General features: G+C 47.0%; 2 long non-coding RNA genes across 10 annotated transcripts in view; one reads left to right on the top strand and one right to left on the bottom strand.

Moving 5' to 3' along the window:
• Window positions 1-4,897, bottom strand: part of LOC138844994 (uncharacterized) — a 53,946-nt gene extending 49,049 nt beyond the window's left edge. For 8 of the 9 annotated variants that reach the window (XR_016219083.1, XR_016219078.1, XR_011381551.2 and 5 more), the window contains exons 1-2: window positions 4,011-4,897; window positions 3,719-3,843 (exon numbers count right to left, since the gene is read on the bottom strand). This is a non-coding gene — a long non-coding RNA (uncharacterized LOC138844994). Of the gene's footprint in view, window positions 1-3,503; window positions 3,844-4,010 lie in introns of all 9 variants that reach the window. The other variant, XR_016219077.1, reaches the window with a different exon arrangement.
• LOC149122640 (uncharacterized) lies at window positions 3,766-6,425 on the top strand. Its single transcript, XR_016219084.1, has 2 exons — window positions 3,766-3,904; window positions 6,178-6,425. It is a non-coding gene; the product is annotated as an uncharacterized LOC149122640 (long non-coding RNA).
• Window positions 6,426-15,934: the final 9,509 nt, after the last annotated feature.

The raw sequence follows: 15,934 nt of genomic DNA, 5'->3' as shown, positions 1-15,934 counted from the left end.
TGGATTTTCTGCCCTATTATTCATTAGCCAACTTCAAGCTCATCTTTGAATTTATTCGCCAATCCTATAAACACTTACAGAACATCTAGAGTATGCTGGGAGCAGGGGCCACAAACACAAGCAGCTCTCTAGGGGATCACAGCCCACTGTGGGAAACCACGGTGAGGCTGAACAGTGTCCAAGGACACCTGGGGAGAAAAGCAAGCCGACTGGGTGTCAGAGGACAGCGTCTCAGGCAGGGAGGCAGGCATCAGAAACATATGGAGGGGACATGCTGCAGGGGCACCTGAGGACCTCCCAGCCATTTGTGGTCCTGAGCTTTGCCCTTCTAAGCAACTGGTCTTGTCAGAGCTCTTTGGAATCTGGCAAGTTTCCCTGAGCTGACCAGATTTTTGAGAGGATGAGCTATCAACTAGGATGCCAGTTCCCTCCACCACTGCTCTGTTTAGTGGGTCAGATGTTTCTGTGGGCATTGGAATGTAGATGCACACAGAGTGATGATGAGTGAGCATGAAATGGCAGTGAGCTGCAGAACTAACGATCGGGTCATAGACTCACTGATGGCTGGTTCTATCTGCCTATTGCCACCTTCTCTCTCCCTCCATCCACAGCCAAACTTCGAGTCTACTGTCCTTTTCCTACTTCCTCAGCCCACATACTCCACCCCCACTGCAAGTGGGAGTCTAGCCCAGCTTCTCCCATCAAGCTCCCTTCACCTGCATCCTAAACACTCTCTGTGGCTAAGTGCAGGATTCCTTTCGGTCCCCCCTTCCTGACCTCTCAGTAACTTCTGACCCTGAGACTAGCTTCCACCCTCTCCTGCTTTCTTTCTGTACTTTTTCCTTTCACTCTGCCCCTTCTGCAACTGATCGCTTCCTCTCCATTCTCTCTATGGGACACTGGGCTTCAGCTGTCATCTACATTGCCTAAGAATTTCCAAATCACTATGTGTGGCTCAAATGGCTCTTTTCAAACGGTAGTAAAATATACAAAAGAATAAATTTAACCATCATAACCTTTTTCTGTGTTTTAGTTACAACCACTTCTAAGCGTATAGTTTGGTGAATTAAGCTGGTCATGAGGTTGGGCCACCAGAACCTCCATTCTTCTCTAGGACTCTTTTCATTTTTTTTTTTTAAGATTTATTTTATTTACTTGAAAGATAGTTACAGAGAGAGGTAGAGATAGAGAGAAAGGTCTTCCATCCGCTGGTTCACTCCCCAGATAGCCGCAACAGTCAGAGTGCGCCAATCCATAGCCAGGAGCCAGGAGCTTCCTCCGGGTCTCCCACACAGGTGCAGGGGCCCAAGAACTTCGGCCATCTTCTACTACTTTCCCAGGCCATAGCAGAGAGCTGGATCAGAAGAGGAGCAGCCGGGACTAGAACTGGCACCCATATGGGATGCCGGTGCTTCAGGCCAGGGCATTAACCTGCTGTGCCACAGCACCGACCCCTAGAACTCTTTTCATCTTACAAAACAGAACTCTACACCCATTAACCAAGTAATTCCTGCTTTCTCCTTCCCCAGCCCCTGGAAACTACAATTATGTGATGAGTTTCACTACTCCAGGAACTTCATATAAATTGAATCATACAGTAATTGTGTTTTGGGGACTGGCTCATTTTACTTAGGATAACATCTCAAGGTTCATTTATGTTGCAGGATGGTTCATAATTTCCTTCCTTCTCACGGATGAATAATACTCCATTGTGTATCTATACCACATTTTGTTTATCCATTCATCCGTTGATGGATACTTGGATTACGTCTACCTTTTGGCTCCTGTGAATAATGCTGCTATGGATACGGGTGCACAAATATCTGCTTGATACTCTGCTTTCAATTCTTTTGGGTGTATACCCATAAGTGAATAGCTGGACCAAATGGTAATTCCATTTTTAATTTTTTGAGGAAGTGCCACACTATTTTCTACAATGGCTGGACCATTTTTCCTTCCCGCCAACAGTGCACAAGGGTTCCAATTTCTCCATATCCTTGCCAATGCCTATTTTCTGTGTTTTCTTTTTTACAGTAGCCAGCCCTAAGGGTATGAGATTTAAATGGCCTTTTGTGAACTCTAGACTTGCAAAGCCAACTACTTACTAGAGATCTCAAGGAACCTTGAATTTAATTTGTCCAAAACTAATCTTTTCCCAAATCTGATCCCCTTGTTGTTCTCGGTTTTGGCGAACAATACCACTACTCTTCCACGTGCCAGAACTGGAGACCTGAATGAGTTTCTGATCAGTAATAGCAACTCTAGCTCTTTGGTACCCCCTGAATCTTCCCACTTCTCCCCCATCTAGTCCCACCATTGTCATCTGAGATCAGGTCAGTCATCTCACATGTGAACTCCCATGAGAGTCCCTGCCTCTTGCCTTGCTCCCTGAGTTTTACTCTTCCCATTGCAGCCAGAGTTCCCTTTATTTTTTTTTTAAGTTCATTTTTTATTTGAATGGCAGAGTTACAAAGAGAGAAAGAGATAGCTTCTATTTGCTGGTTCCAGGGCTGGGCCAGGCCAAAGTAAAGAGCTTCTTCTGTGTCTCCATACATAGGGGCCCAAGCACTTGGGCCATCCTCTGCTGCCTTCCCAAGCTATTAGCTGGGAGCAGGATAAGAAGTGGAGAAACGCGGAATGGACTCGGTGCCCACATGGGATGTCAGCATTACAGGCAGCCTCTCAACCCACTATGTCACAGCGTGGGCCCCCAGAGTTATCTTTAAAATAGCGACCAGGGCTGGCACTGTGGGCTCACTTGGTGAATCCTCCTTCTGTGGCCCCAGCATCCCATATGGGCGCCGGGTTCTAGTGCCAGTTGCTCCTCTTCCAGTTCGGCTCTCTGCTGTGGCCCGGGAAGGCAGTGGAGGATGGTCCAAGTGCTAGGGCCCCTGCACCCACATGGGAGACCAGCAAGAGACACCTGTCTTCTGGCTTCAGATCGGCACAGCGCCAGCCGTGGCGGTCATTTGGGGAGTGGACCAAAGGAGGGAAGACCTTTCTCTCTCTCACTGTCTGTAACTCTACCTCTCAAATAAAAATAAAATAAATAAATAAATAAATAAAAGATGGAGACCTGTGGTGGCTGTGTAGTGCAGGGATTGAGAAGCCTGATTCAAGTCCTAGCTCCTCTGCTTCCTATCTGGCTTCCTACTATTACAAACCCTGGGAGGCCATAGTGACGGCTCAAATATTTGGGTTCCTGGCACCCACACGGGAAATCTGGTCAAGCGCAGAATTCATGGCTTCCGTGTGGCATAGCCCTGGCTATTAGCACCACATAGGGGAGTGAATCAGCAGATGGAAGGTCTCTCTTTGTCTGCTTTCCAAATAAAAAGAAAACAAATAAATAAAATTTTTAAATGCAGATTTGTTCTGTCCTCCTTCATTTAACATCCACTGGGGGCTCCCCAGTGTATTCAGGACAAAGCCCAAATCCTCAGAATGACTAATTTTCGCCTGATCTTTTAGAACACATTCCCAGCTTATGGTTCAAGTCTTACCTCTTCCTGCTTTCTCTTGTAAGCTCATATGGAACAGCAACTTGCAGGGGCCCACACGTGTTCTGATTCCTCTCACCAGGCATTCTCAATCTGGAACAGCCTCCCCGCCCCCCCTCCACGCTCTCTGGCCTGACTCAGCTGAAGTGTCGCTTCCTCTGGCTCCCTTCCCCGGGGTTCCCACAGCACCCTATGCACACCTCCATCATCGCACTCACCACACTGTCCTCCTCCCTAGGCTGGGAGCACTTTTCGGCCCTGGACTGTGACTTTTATCCTCACATCCTCAGCGTGGAGCACACAGCATAGCACGTTCCGAGTGTTGGTGATCAGAGAAGGCTTCCTGGAAGAAATGACCAACTTGAGTCCTAACACATGGCTAGGAATTGCCCAGAGGAAAACAGGTCAGTCAGCTACCCGGAGGCAAGGGGGTCACATCGGACGGTTTCCATCATGGCTAAGGCAGTATTTGCTGCTTACTGGAACATTTTTTTCTAGGGAAAGCCTTACTTTGCTTGGCCTAACGCTTCTGCCAAAACTGTCTGCGGACTTCGCAGCCAAAGTTTGCGATGGCCCCTCTCACCGAAGCAGCTGGAACGGGGAGGGACCAGCCAGGTGGCCAATCCTTGCAGGGCTGGCGCGGGGTTCCCCAGAAGGCGGCTCTGCTCTGAATCAGCTGACCCAACATAGAGCGCGGGTTCTGCATCAGCCGGTGTACTCTCAGGGCCCGGAATCCAGGCATGGAAGTGGGGACAGCATGACTCCCTCTCACCCGCTGGCACCCAGTCAGCACAAAGTTCCCTGTTCCTGCCGCTGGAGGCCCCGCTGAGCTGGAGGGCTTCGTCCAGAGGGTGGGACGCTTCCACCAGGAGAGGCCGCGATGGCATCGAACTGGAAGTGACGCTGGCACGCAGCCGCTTCAGGCCCTCGTGCCTCTGAGTGGGCCAGGAAGGCCCTGAGGCCATCGGCTGCGGCCTCCAAGCCACATCCCTCAGGGCACACTGTAGCGGCGTGCCTCAGAGGAGGACGGAAGGGAGCACAGCCGCCTGACGTGTCCTGCCTTCGGCGCGCCCTGACGCCCAGCTGGCTCCAGCGAGACGGAGGCGCAGCCCGCGGCCCTGCTGGCGGTGTCCTAGCGCTGTGCGAGCCGAGCCGGAGCGCGGGCAACACCGCCTGGCCCCCAGTACCGAGGCCGCTGCCACAGAACCGCCGCGTCGGTTCAGGCCTCGGCCCCGGGAGAATGCCGGCCTCTGAGACTGTTCACGAAGGCCGGGCAAAGCGCTCTTTTCCGGAGATTTGGAATGTGGGAAAACTTCCCAGAGGGAGCCCCGGTGGCCCGCGGCGGAAGCCGACCGGGGCCTAGGCGAGGGAAGCGCGGGTTTTCAGGTGCCGCCCCCTCGCGGGCGCGCGGGAAACTGCGGCTAGGAGCCGTCGCTCTCCACAGTGCCTGGAGACCTGTTGGAGGCTTAGGGCAACCTCGCGATCCTAGAGGCAACTGTCCAGGCTGAAGGTGACAGTAACGGCGTTTGTTATAAATGTGAATCCTCCATCTCCAGTCCAAAATACTCTTAGCTGCATCCTCTTCCTTGATCCTCGTCCAAACTACCTCCGTCCTCCCTGAAAACCCGCTTTCCTTCCCTGAGTGCTGTCAGTGTGCTCAGACCCATGGAGTATATTTCATTATTGCCCTTAGCATGAAGAAGACCAAACTCCATCGCGGGGCAATAATGCACGCGGTGGCAGCCTCTTCTGCCAGGCAGGCTCTTGCCGCTCACATGGGTGCAGCAGCCCCCCAGGAGCCTCCCCAGACCTGCAGATAACAGATCTACCTCCACCTTCTCTAACTTTTCCCCTCAGGCAAGCACTACAGTTTATGGCACGTGTGCACTCAGTTCCTTGGTGTCCCCTTCTCCTGAGGCTGTGAACACAGTATCACAGATGCCTAGCGTGGTATCTGGCATGTAATACTTTGGAAGAAATCAAAATGGATCTGTGGACTTCTTTTTTATTTTAATTTTTTTAAAAACCATTTTATTTGAAAGGCAGAGACAGGTATCTTCCATCCTTTGGTTCACTCTCCAGACGTCCACAAAGCCAGGGTTGGATCAGCCTGAAGCCCAGAGGTCCATCATGTTTTCCCTTGTGGATGACAAGGACCCAACTGCCTCCAGCAGGCATCACCTGCTGCCTCCCAGGTGCTCATTACAGGAAGCTGGATCTGAAGCGGACTAGCCAGGACCAGAACCAGGCACTCCAGTACAGGATGTGGCCATTGCAAGTGGCATCTTAACCACTATGTCTAATGCCTGCCCCCCTTTGGCTTCTTGCCTGCAGCAGGGCACGATCTGGGCTTCTTGCCTGCAGCAGGGCACGATCTGGGTCACTCAGTACAGAAGTGAACGCCGCACTGTAGCAGAAGAGCGGGCCCAGGATTTCCCCGCTGCTCGATGGGATGCTTCACCCACAGTGGCATCTCCCTCTGAACCTTCCTGGACTGTGTCATTGGCCATCCGACATGTTCTCTTCCATGCTGGGTGCCCAGGGTGGGTCTCTGGGAGGGGTGGAGGCTAATGGCTCAGCAGAGAGAGTAGGGGAGAGAGCAGGGAAAGGCAGCATAGAGAGATGCACTCTGAAAGCAGCCAGAATGATGACCTTTAAAATCCTGATGCCCATATAGGCGCTGCTCCATTTCCAATCCAGCTCTCTGCTGTGGCCTCGGAAAGCAGTAGAAGATGGTTCAAGCCCTTGGGCCCCTGCACCTGCATGAGAGACCCAGAAGAAGCTCCTGGCTCCTGGCTTTGGATCGACTCAGCTCCAGCTGTTGCAGCCAATTAGGCAGTGAATCAGCGCATGGAAGACCTCTCCCCGCCCCCCATAACTCTGACTTTCAAATAAATAAATATTTTAAAAAAATCCTGACACACCCATATGTCGCTCCCCCTCTTCGTGGAGGAACGACACAGGACCCTGCGCTGTTCTTTTGTCTGCTTGGCCCTCCCCGGGTTTGCTGCTGGTTCTTCCCGGGTTGGCTACCGTCCCTTCCACCTCCGTGGAAGGGCGGTTCCCCCTGCCACTTTCCCCACTTCCGCGGGGGAGCGGCACACCGCCGGCCGGCTCTCTCGGGGGCTGCTCAGGTGTTCCTTCAGATAGATGTTCCTGGTGCATGCCGTCTCTCTCCTCCTTTATAGTCCTCTTCCGCCAATCCCAACTCAGCTGCCCACACGCCGAGTACGCTGCTCTCCTCCAATCAGGAGCAGGATCAGCTCCTGCAGGTCATCACTCAAGTTGGCAAGAGGCAGCTGCGTAGAAGCTGTTTTCTCCTCTCCCAGCGCCATATTGTGGGAGAGCAGATGCATAGAATAAGTCTTAATTCCAGTAACTCAGTCCAGTCCGGGTTGCTCCCCACACCCATAGGTATTTTCTCCAGGTTGCAGATGGATGATGCTGTTGATATAATGGCAAGGGTCAGATGCCCATGTGAGTGACCACCCTGGGGCTCAGACTGTGTGGCTTCATTCACTCAGTATCTTTACTGTTCCTACCCTCCAAGAGGTTACACCTGCCCTTGGTCCCCAGAGGGCACCTGGAGGCTGTCTGGGCAGCCTGCTGTGTATTCAGGTAGTGAGCAGCTTCCAGGGCCAGGCAGATGGCTGGGGTTGCGACATAACATTGATGGAGCAGGCTGGCTGGGCAGGTGGCCCCGTACGGTCTCTGCAGTGGCACAGGGCTTCGTAGAATGTAGAGCAACATGGTGGCTTAGAGGCTGTGGGACAGCCCCTGCTCGTTTGTCCAGCCTCCTTCTCCATCTGTGGTCTACCAGCTGGTGTATCAACTCTTCTTGTCTCATCCGCTTGACCACACTGAGCTTTCAATGCCTCAGGGCCTTTGTGATCACTTTGCCCTGCTTTGTGTGACCCTACCCCATTCTTTGCCTCGTGATTTAGGTCCCAGTCTCTAGGGAGGATCTCACTGATTGCTGCATTCAAGGAGTGCTGGCCTCTGCCTCCGTACCACCATCTGCATGATCTCCAGTATGCCCAGCACCCAGCCCAACACAAAGGGGATGGGAGCTTCTGTGTTTTCTTTCTTTTTTTTTTTTAACATTTATTTATTTATTTCAAAGTCAGAGTTACAACAGAGAGAGGAGAGGCAGAGAGAGGTCTTCCATCGATGGTTCACTCCACAATTGGCCGCAACGGCCGGAGCTGTGCTGATCTGAAGCCAGGAGCCAGGAGCCTTCCTCCAGGTCTCCCATGCGGGTATAGGGGCCCAAGGACTTGGGCCATCTTCTACTGCCTTCTCAGGCCATAGCAGAGAGCTGTATTGGAAGTGGAGCAGCTGGATCTCGAACTGGTGTCCATATGGGATGCCAGCACTTCAGGCCAGGGCGTTTAATCCCGCTGCACCACAGTGTTGACCCCAAGCTTCTGTGTATTCTAGTTTTCCGTTTGCTTACAGCTGTAGTCAACTATCTGCACTCCTCTTTCACTCAGATGAGCTGTCCTCTGAGCTCTTTTTTTTTTTCTAGAGAAAGGTCTTCCTTCCATTGGTTCACCCCCAAATGGCTGCTACGGCTGGCGCGCTGCGCCGATCCGAAGCCAGGAGCCAGGTGCTTCTCCTGGTCTCCCATGCAGGTGCAGGGCCCAAGCACTTGGGCCATCCTCCACTGCCTTCCTGGGCCACAGCCAAGAGCTGGACTGTAAGAGGAGCAACTGGGGCAGAATCCGGTGCCCCAACTGGGACTAGAACCTGGGGTGCTGGTGCCACAGGCGGAGGATTAGCCTAGTGAGCCATGCGCCGGCCTCTGAGCTCTTTAGTCTCTGAAACACCAGGGGCCTCCGTTGGATCCATCCCTATACACCAGAGGTCTCAAAACAAAATACAGCTGGTGTTGGAGTCTCCATCCCCTTCCTTGTTGATGGTCCATGCCTCTACCTCACAGCAGCTGGAAAGGCAAAGTACTCATATAGGCCTCTTCTGATTCATGCATAGTGCCTGTTATTATTTTAAAAAATTCTTCCCTTTTTTGGTAAGATTTATTTATTTATTTGAAAGGCAGTGTTATAGTGAAAGAGGGAGATACAGAGCATCTTCCATCTGCTGGTTCTCTCCCCAAACAATTGAGGCTGAGCTAGGCTGAATCCAGGAGCCTGGAACTCCATCCAGGTCCCCCACATGGGTGCAGGGGCCCAAGCACTTAGACTATCATCCACTGCTTTCCCAAGTGCACTAGCAGGGAGCTGGATCAGAAGTGGAATAGCTGGAATTTGAACCGGTGCCTATATGGAATGCTGGTGTCACAGGCAGCAGCTTAACCTGCTATCCCACAATGCCGGCACCTCTAAAATGTTTTTCTTTAGTTCTTCAATTTTTAATTCTCTCTCTTACCTGAAGTTATATGTAAGAATTCTATTTGTTCAATAGGCTAATAGGTTGTTCCTCTTCCAGTCCAGCTCTCTGCTGTGGCCCGGGAGTGCACCTGCATGGGAGACCAGGAGAAACACCTGACTCCTGGCTTCGGATCAGCGTGGTGTGCCGGCCGCAGTGCGCCGGCCGCAGTGGCCATTGGGGGGGTGAACCAACAGAAAAGAAAGACCTTTCTCTCTCTCTCTCTCACTGTCCACTCTGTCAAAAAAAAAAAGAATTCTATTTGTATTTATTTTTATTTATTCTAAAGGCAGAGAGATAGAGATAAATCCTCCTTATACTGATTTACTCCCAGAAATGCTTGAATCAGCCAGAACTGGGCCAGACTGGAGCCAGGAGCCTAGAACTCAATCTTGGTCTTCCACATGGGTATCAGGGGTCCAAGCACTTGGGCCATCATCTGTTTTTTCAGATTATTAGCAGGAAGCTGGATCAGAAGTGGAACAGCTAGGACTTGAACCAGCAGCCATAAGGGATGCCAGCCTTACAGGGGGCAGTTTTGGTTGCTATGATGCAACTCCAGACTCTGAAGGTTGAGTTTCTAGCTAAGTTGGTAGCAGTGGTAAGAAAGATCTCAAAGAAAAGATGATGGAAGAATTCTAAAGATTTGGGTTTGGAGGCAAGCAGTAAAGAAAATAGGTTTCTAGATGGAAGAAACTACTCTTGACATTTAGAAAAAGTTAGGTGCTGGCACTGTGGCACAGCCTGTTAAGCCACCTTTTGTGAAATCTGCATTCCTTGTTGGAGTGGCAGTGTGAGTTTCCAGCCACTTGTGACCCAGCTTCCTGCTAATGTGCCTGAGAAAACAGAGGGTGACAGTCCCAGTAATTGGGCTCCTGCTACCCTCATTGGAGAGTAGGTTGGAATTCCTGGCTTCTGGCTTTGGCTTGGGCCAGACATGGCTGTTGTGGGCACTTGAGGAACAAACCGGCAGATAGAAGATCTCTCTCTCTGTCTCTCTGACTTTCAAATAAAATGAAAATAAATAAATACTGTCATTAAACAAATGTGAAGATAGCCTTCTCCTCACTGTGTCCTCACTTGGTAGTAGGGGCCCAGCTGCCTGCAGACCAGCTTGTATGCAGGCACTAAAGCCTGTCTTGAGAGTTCTAGCCTGGGGGCCAATCACCTCCCACAGTCCTATTCAGTACAGTCCCCTTAACATAAAAATGTTGAGGGGACATGAACATTCAGACTATAGCAGTGTTATTTTCACAAAAACAGTAAAGCAGGAGGAAACTTTTAGAGGCCATGGACATGTTTGTGGTGATAGTTCCTTGGGTATATACTTATCTCCACTCATAAAGGTACATACATCAAATCTGAACAGTTTTAGTATGTCAACCATACTTCATAACAGTGGTTTAAAATTTTTTAAAACAAGATCCTTCCTAGTTTTACTTAATTTGAATTTCAGATAAGCAATGAATAATTTTTAGTATGACTGTGTCCTAAATACCACACAGAACCTATTATGCTGAAAACATTTGTAGCTTTTCTCAAATTCAAATTCAGCTGGAAATCCCACATTTTTATTTGCTAAGTATGGCAACCCTAAATGAGATGCTGGTTCACTTGGCAACTTTGGCTCAATGATCTTGATTTCTTAGTTGAACACAAAGAATGAAGGGAGTTTGAAAGCCAGGCTGTCAATTGTTTATGAAATCATCAACTTCAAAAATCTGAGGAGCGTAACAGAACCAAGGTTTACCCCCCCACTTACGAGACCTCTGACATAGATGCCATTTGTGGGCGATTCCCCTGGACAGTTTTCCGCTGAGCAGTGAAATCAAGGACCCAGGCTCCTTCTATTGTGTGTTGCCACCACATCAGCGCTCTTTGCATCTGGTCACACACACTGGGAAGGCAGATTCCTGAGAACCATACGCCCTTCTGTGGGCAGGCCTAAAATAAGCATCAGTCAATTTACCTTACACTCGGGAAAGCCTGGGAATGATTCCTTCTTGGGTGCCCCAGCTTTCTCTGAAGGCAGGTTGGTAGAATATTAGGCCCAGGCTTTGGCATCAGAGAGCTCTGTGTTTAAGTCACAGCACTGCTTTCCCTACCCATGAGACTGCACTAGGTGGGTTTGCTCCTCAAGCCTTTATATGAAGCTCTCAATACCCACCTTCCAGTGTATCCATGAGGGTGCAGTGCCTGGCACACGGAAGACAGTTAATGCTGGGTTGTCACTATAGCAGTATTAGTCTGCTGGTCATCTGTCGTGAACAGTATGGCCATGGCTTGAGGGGTACTGTTGCTTTACCCAATAGCAATGTGCAATTTTTTTCTCTTAGATTTTAAATTTAAAAAACCATCTCCTAGTCTTGAACAAACTGTCATACGTCTGACACCTACACTTAATCTATATGCTTTACACTAGCTTTCTGCATTTAATAGGTTAGAGTGTGAATTTAAAGTGTAGCAAGAATAACAAAATATTTACTGTAAATGACAAAAGAAAAATAAAAATTAAGCCTTGGGGTGTGCCCATTTTTACTGTTAATTATGATTCCATAACTGACTTGTACTAAGCAGTGTTTCTGGCCCCTAAATATTGCTGCCTTGTGCATTTTATTTAGTGTGCAGTACTATAGATGCATACTCTGGTCATTTTTCAAGCCATGTTTTATCATACCTGTTTTCTACTTCATGTGAGCAAGGTTTGCTGTCCAAGGTGTAAATATTCAATGGGAATAAAACTGGCATGGTACTTTTTGGTTTGGCTCTTTCAAAGAAAATGCCCCATCAATGAGCATTTTTAACACACTCCGTAGTCTTTTCCTGCGGTATTAGGTCTTTCTTATTTGTTTTTCCCTGGGACTGGAGGGTGGGTTGTCATGGGGGAACTGCCTTTTAAATTTTAAGTGACACTACATAAAAACACAGAAAGCATGATGGATTGTGTTGTGCTTTGCACTGGATGCTGTCTTAACATTTCTTTCCCCCATCCTCCAGTATGTTCCAATGCTGTGTCTGAGATCTGGAGCTGCCCATCACTGTGCTAGTGGCAGGGCTGATTAATTTGCTTGTACATTTTCATTTACTCTCCTTTCTTCCTTTCTCTGGAGGCATCACACACTGGTGCTGTGTCTTTATGAATGTTTTAACCATTTTCATGGTGGAAAAATTTTATATTTATGCAGTTGTACAATTTTATTTTTTTCTGCAAGAAAAAGTGGAATGTATGAAATAACCCAAACTCACTTGTTTGAAAATAAATCTTTATTTGGAACTTTATAAAAAGCAATGCAGTACCCCATAGATTGGCATTAAATGCTATCTACAGTGCAAAATCCATGTTCTAACATATGTAATAATTGGCAGGAGTACAGTGCTCTTGTTGATCTTGTATTCAGTCAGGTTAAAAAAAATGGACAATAAAAGAATGAACATGAAAGAAAGAAAGGAAGGAAAGAAGGAAGGAAGGAAGAAACAAAGAAGCAAAGAAAGAAAGAAAGAAAGAAAGAAAGAAAGAAAGAAAGAAAGAAAGAAAGAATCTTCCTTATCCAATGAAGGCTCAGCAAAGCTCATTAATTTATCAGAAATCACACAGCTAAAGGGTCTGAAAATGCAGGTGGCTCCCTGCCCTCTTAGTAAACAGCATCAATTTCACCAAACCTCCATGCTGTCACTCATGCATTTCCATGTAAAAAGATCAGGCTGTGTTTGCCAACTCTTCAGGCAACTGGGAAATTTACTTTTTCTCTCACTCTCTTTTAAAATATTTTATTTATTTATTTATTTGAGAGGCATTGATGCAGGGGCCCAGATGCCCTGCTGATGGCCTGGGAAAGCAGATGATGGCCCAAGTGATTGGGCCCCTGCGTCTGAATGGGAGACCCAGGATAAGATCCTGACTACTGGCTCCTCGCTTGGCACAGCTCTGGCCATTGAAGCCATTAGGGAGAGAACCAGTGGATGGAAGATCCCTCTCTCTGTGTCTCCCTTTCTCTGTATATAACTCTGCTTCTCAAGCAAATACATAAATATTTTTTTAAAAAAGTTAAATATCTTGAGACTAATTTAACCAAAGATAAGAAATATCTCTACAATGAAAATTATATAACATTAAGGAACAAAATAAAAGAAGAAACAAAAAGAATGGAAGTATCTTCCATGTTTGTGAATTGGAAGAATTAATATCATCAAAATGTCCACACTACCCAAAGCAATTTATAGATTCAATGCAATCCCAATCTTCTCAGATCTAGAAAAAACAACTCTAAAGCTATTAGACAAATGAGATTACACCAAGTTAACAAGCTTCTGAACAGCAAAGGAAACACTCAACAAAGTGAAGAGGCAACTGACAGGAGGAGAGAAAATATGTGCAAACTAGGCCGGCACTGTGGCATAGCTTATGGAGCTGCCACCTGCAGTGCCGGCATTCCATATGGGCGCCAGTTTGAGACCTGGTTGCTCCACTTTCAGTCCAGCTCTCTGCTGTGGCCTGGGAGAGCCGTGGAGGATAGCCCAGGTCCTTGGGCTCCTGCACTCACATGGGAGACCTGGAAGAGGCTCCTGGCTTTAGATTGGCGCAGCTTCAACCATTGTGGCATCTGGGGAGTGGGCCAGCAGATGGAAGACCTCTCTCTCTCTCTCTCTCCCTCTGCCTCTCCTTCTCTCTCTATGTAACGTGACTTTCAAGTAAAATAGATAAATCTTTAAAAAAAGAAAACATGTGCAACCTATACATCTGATAAAGGATTAATATCCAGAATATATAAAGAGCTCAAAAACTCAACAACAACAAAACAAAAAATCCAGTTAAAAAGTAGGCAAAGGACATGAACAACCATTTTTCAAAGGATGAAATTCAAATGGTGAACAGACATATTAAAAAATGGTCAGGATCACTAGCCATCAGGGAAATGCAAATAAACACCATAATGAGGTTTCACTTCACCCCAGTTAAAATGGTTATCATCCAAAAATCAAAAAGCAAGAAATGCTGGTGAGAATGTGGGAACAAAGGTAGCCTAATACACTGTTGGTTAAAATGTAAACTAGCACAAACACTCTGGAAGACAGTATGGCAATTCCTTAGAGATCTGAAAATAGAGCTACCATATGATCTAGCCGTCCCACTCCTGAGAATCTACCCAAAAGAAATGAAATCAGCTTATGAAAGAGTTATCTGTATAACCATGCTCTTAGCAGCTCAGTTCACAACAGCTAAGATTTGTAGTCAACCCAAATGTCTATAAAGTTGTATATGTGCACCATGGAATGCTACTCAGTCATAAAATTATAAGAATGAAATCCTGTCTTTTGTAGCAAAATGGGTGGAACTGGAAACCATTATGCATAGTGAAATAAGCCAGATTCCCAAAAAACAAATATATTTTCTCTGATTTGTGGCTGCTATACACATATATGTGCATATGTATACTATATAGATATAGTGAATAGAGTACAAAAATGTAATGTATATGAGTGAAATTAACATCTTGAGATTTGACTATTGTTGATAGTCTTTGTCTACACTCCTGTAGAAAAGTGGTCTCTCTACTTTCTGCTTATTGAATTATTCATTTAGTGGAGGATTAAGCCTGTGACCATAAAGTAAATTGAGAGTATGTTATTGCAGACATGAAAAGGAAAAAAGAAAGAAAAGAGAAGGAAAGGAGGAATGTTAGGTTATTTCATTATGTACTTGAAATTGTATGTATGAAATAAATGAAATATGTTCTCTTTATATAAATAAATAAAATAAAGATAATAAAGACAATAAAAATACAAAATAGATAAATCCAGCAATGTGAATTAACTATTTTTTTTTAAGATTTGTTATATTTAATTGAAAGACAGAGTTAGAGAGAGAGGTAGAAACAAAGAGAGAGGTCTTTTATCTGCTGGTTCACTCCTCAAATGGCTGTAAAGACTGGAGCTGGGCCGATCCAAAGTCAGGAGGTGGGATCTTCTTCTGGGTCTTCCTCATGGGTGGAGGGCCCAAGCACTTGGGCCATCCTCTGCTGCTTTCTCAGGCACATTAGCCAGGTTGCTGGATTGGAAGTGAAGCAGCTGGGACAAGAACCAGGCATGCGTGCACGTGTGCACATATACACACACAACTAAAATTCCCTAGGAAACAAATATACTTCTAAGTGAAATTTTCCCCACGTTTGAAATCTTGTAAGATCTTAACAGCAAACTGTCACAAAAATTATGGAGCTTTATATTGTAAAATCTTTAGTTCTTTATCAAAAGTTAAGTTCTTCCACCCACATGTGCTGTCACCAGCTGTCAGCATCTTCATTAAAGGTTGATATTTTGCTTCATAGCAACACCTGTATATGGCTTATTGGAGGTCCAGGTGTGCTTTACATTCCAAAAATCTTAACACTGTTATAACTCCACAGCTGTTTCACATTCCAGAACATTCTGAGTGAGGGCTAGTGTTACCTGCACATCTTGGCAGGCCTTGAAGAGGCAATACTGAAATTCCTCGTGACAGTCATTCTTGATTTTGTCCTCCAGCATCCTGACACCTGTCATATATGGGTTACAATGCTCTGTCAACAGGAGATGGGAGGCACCAGTGCTAAGAACACCACAGAGGAGAGGGGCATATCCAGCCAGTGAGGAGGGTTTATAAGCTCAATGTGGGAAAGGCACTTGTGCTGGCAGAGTCCATCATGCCTCCCAGATGTCCAAGGCAGTACAAGGGCCCTTGTATATCTGCTGCATGCCATTCACATGGTCTTTATGACATTGTGACATTTTTTAAATTATTTATTTATTTGAAACTCAGAGTGAGAGAGAGAGAGAGAGAGAGAGAGAGAGAGAGTTGTCTGGGCTTGCTCCTGGTACCTGAAAGTAGAGGCCAGGGAGAGAAGCAGGATGGTGAGTGTGGGCAATGGAGGAAGGCCAACTGTGCAAGGCCAGACCCACAGCATGAGTAGTTATTATCAGGCAATGACTCCTGGCCACCAGATACTCCGACTAGAGGGCCATTTATTTATTTATTTATTTGAAAGAGCTACACAGAGAAAGAGAGGCAG

The sequence above is a fragment of the Oryctolagus cuniculus genome, chromosome 13, assembly GCF_051225735.1.
Source record: "Oryctolagus cuniculus isolate XC-2025 breed Fujian yellow rabbit chromosome 13, ASM5122573v1, whole genome shotgun sequence".
NCBI classification, from domain to species: domain Eukaryota; kingdom Metazoa; phylum Chordata; class Mammalia; order Lagomorpha; family Leporidae; genus Oryctolagus; species Oryctolagus cuniculus.
The sequence above is the reverse complement of the archived record's forward strand: the minus strand, read 5'-3'. Positions and strand labels throughout refer to the sequence as shown.